A 3537-nucleotide genomic window follows, 5' to 3' on the forward strand; every position below is an offset into this window, starting at 1 on the left:
ATGGATCTTTTTTCTTTTGTAAAGAAACTGGACACTAGAAGAGGATTTACTCCTATTATTTGGAAAGAAAGTTTGGAAGAGACTAGTACTTCTAGTATCTACTAGATAGAACTCATACTTTCATATAACACTTAGGTACTTGGTACTTAAATGTTAATCTAATATTTTTAAATGGCTTGCATATATTTATTAAAGAGTAACCAGCTGAGCACAACCAAGTTGGAACTACACTCTGGAAGTTTAGTTTATTATTGATGCTCAGAACATAAAGGACTTGTAATGTAAAACAATATATGTTTTGGAACAATGTATGTTTTAATTTAACATGTCTAAATTTATGTCTTAGTTATTTTATTCAAATGTGTGATCTTTACTTAATCGTTTTTCATAATGATAATATTCATATTCTGAAATGATTAACTTCTATTTATGAGACTAGATCTCTTAATTGAATTGTAAAGTAAATATCAACATTTTGTAAATAAAATTAAGTTCTATATGAAAAAACTTTTGACTTAAAATTGTTTTAAATCAAGCTCCACCTTGAAATTGTTATCTTTATTATATAAATGGCATTCACATAATCTAACTTCAAGAAAAGGATCTGTTGTGATATAGCGAAGATGGTTAGATTAAGATTCAGGGTGGGTGTTGATCAGGTTCCTTCTCCTGATATCACAGTACAAAGAAAAGAGATGATCGTTAGTCAACGTCTGGGCGAGGCTCCTTGTGTCACAACTAGTCTTTTTGGATAGGAAATTTCATCCTCAAGTAAGCAAGGACTATTGTGAAACTTGTGCTAACACACCTAAGTGTTCAACATGAGTTCCTAAGGAGCCATATAGTGTTAGAATGCAAATCTCTCCAAGTATAGTGAATCTCTCCCAAATCTCTCCAAGTATAGTGAATCTCTCCCAAATCTCTCTAAGTATGCGAAATCTCTTCAAGTATAGTGAATCTCTCCCAAATCTCTCCAAGTATAGTGAATCTCTCCCAAATCTCTCTAAGTATAATGAATCTCTCCTAAATCTCTCTAAGAATGCGAAATCTCTCCAAGTATAGTGAATCTCTCCTAAATCTCTCCAAGTATGTGAAATCTCTCCCAAATCTCTCTAAGTATGCAAAATCTCTCCATGTAAAGTGAATCTCTCTCAAATCTCTCCAAGAATAGTGAATCTCTCCTAAATCTCTCCAAGTATGTGAAATCTCTCCACGTATCTCAAATCTCTCTCAAATCTCCCTAAATACCTTCCTCAATCGAAAACAGCTCAAAACCGGAAGAGGAAACCCCAAAAGGACCCTCTTGGTCCGGAACCCTCTTGGTCCGGAACCCTCTTGCTCCTGAACCCTCTTAGTCTGGGCACCTCCTAAGGAACCAAGAAGGTTCTCACCTTCGGAACACCCCTACTTTGGACCTCCTTATTACTCCGGAAGTTTTGACTCCGGAAGGACTTTGCTTAAGCCTAGCTTCAGAAGCGCCTAGTCAACCTTCGCATCTTCGGTCCGGACTCCGGACTTTGCATAGGCTTCAGAACTTGGCTGTGACTCCAGAACTCCCATGCTGCCACTTCGGACCCTCGTATATCTAAACCTCCACTCTGGAATTCTAAGAAGAGCTTCGGATTTCACCTTATGACTCCGGAGTTCATCCTTTAGCTCCGGATTTTGGACTATTTCGGACCTTTTCTCTATTTTGGGGTATTTTGACGTCATGAATCCCACAAAACTCGTGTTTTTCTTACCTAAGACCCCTAAAACCTCTATTTTATACCAAATTTAATTATTTAAATTATATTTACATAAAATTAAAAGGTTTAGGATTTTGGAAAACCTTATCCTAAATCAAGAAAAGGATAAGGAAGTTTGACTTGGTGATTTGATAAAACTCCTATTCCCCATGCAAATCACAGTATCCCATGCTTTACCCACCAAATATCCATGCATGGACCATCGGATCCCCATGCACCAAAGATTCCGTCCCTTTTCTTATACTCCAAAGCAACAACAGTAAAGGGGTTCAGACTCCACCTTCTCTCTCACTTTTCCCATTTTCCCTCAAAAGTCATCTTCAAGGCAAGAACAATGATCTTGGTGGAAGGGAAAAATATCCTCAATTTCTCCCTGGAGTTGAAAGGTAAATTCCTCCACTCACCTAATATTTTATTATATTTCAAGATGAATCCATATTATTTTATTCATAATAATATGTGATGATCATCCTTAGGAAAGCATCCCTCCTAGGGAAGTTTCTCATCTCAACCAAGAGTTTAAGCTGGAGATCTTCACTCCATAACTCCAGAAAACTCCTCAACCAACTCAAGGTGAGCTTCATACCCCACCTTTTTCAATGTTTTAATGTTTTTGGGGGAGATTACAAGTCAAATCTTGCCTAAAATCTTAAATGATTGCATATATACGTATGTTTGTATGTGTGTGTGAAATATTATTAAATTAATATTTTAGTAATATACTCATGAACGTAGAAATTCTCAATTTTATAAAGAACAGATGATACTTTGTACAAAAGAGCCTCCCAACTATTGGGTGTGTCAAACTTAACCCCTTTATCTATGCTTTTATGTCTAGAGATAAAAGTTATAAAAAGGGATCATGATATGTGGACACCAATTCTAGAAATTTTCAAAAATAGAAATTTTGTGACTAATTGCAAACTATCAGGGGGTATTTTATAAATATTTGATATAAAAGTTTGCGTCAAGAAAATATACAAATAGAGCCTTTATGACAGAAATATTTGTATGTCATAAGCTGCTGTCGTAAAATCTCCAAGAATATAAGTAATGTTCTATATGTCATAAAACAGAAAATGCGTGTCATAACCGGCAGTTATAAATTTATATAAATTATAACTTGACACTTTTTCTCTTGACTAAAATGACTCATTTTTCAATAAACAAAAAGGAATGAACACGAGCACCCAGTTAACGAGCACAATCAACGATATGGAACGAGAATGATATTTCTATTCAAAGAGTATAAATTTCATTATTTATCTAACAAATAATGGATCTCTAACGATTGCTCAAAAGGTTGGTAAAATTCTAGTCAGACAAATCTCAAAAGTACCTAAATATGAAATATTAGTGTACGTCTAAGTCCTGTAAGGAGTTATAGTCAGAGTCTCCTGGAGGGAGAGCAGAAATTTGTGTATAGATCTATATGGGGTTGACACCCCGCACCTTTGCTGTTTGCTACAGCTAGACATGCCAGTCTAGGGTGACAAATGTCTTTTCCAAACCGAGGGTGCCTGAGAAACACCAAAACAGGCACTCCGTCAGATTAGTATGGTTATAACGACTCACTAGAATATGTTATATTAACTAGAAATTAATGTAAGGAAAACCTCATAAATAAAATTCGGCACATTGTGTTGACTATTCTATACGTGATAGGTGATGGTCCGCATTTGTTGCGTTGACTGTCCTTTCTTTTCACCGTGTAGAATGTCTACAATTGCCATGATTCTTTCTCCTAACGAGTTAGAGTCGAAATACTGCTATTTTACAAATTAAAAAG

This window comes from Lactuca sativa, chromosome 4 (genome assembly GCF_002870075.4).
Source record: "Lactuca sativa cultivar Salinas chromosome 4, Lsat_Salinas_v11, whole genome shotgun sequence".
Taxonomy (NCBI): Eukaryota; Viridiplantae; Streptophyta; class Magnoliopsida; order Asterales; family Asteraceae; genus Lactuca; species Lactuca sativa.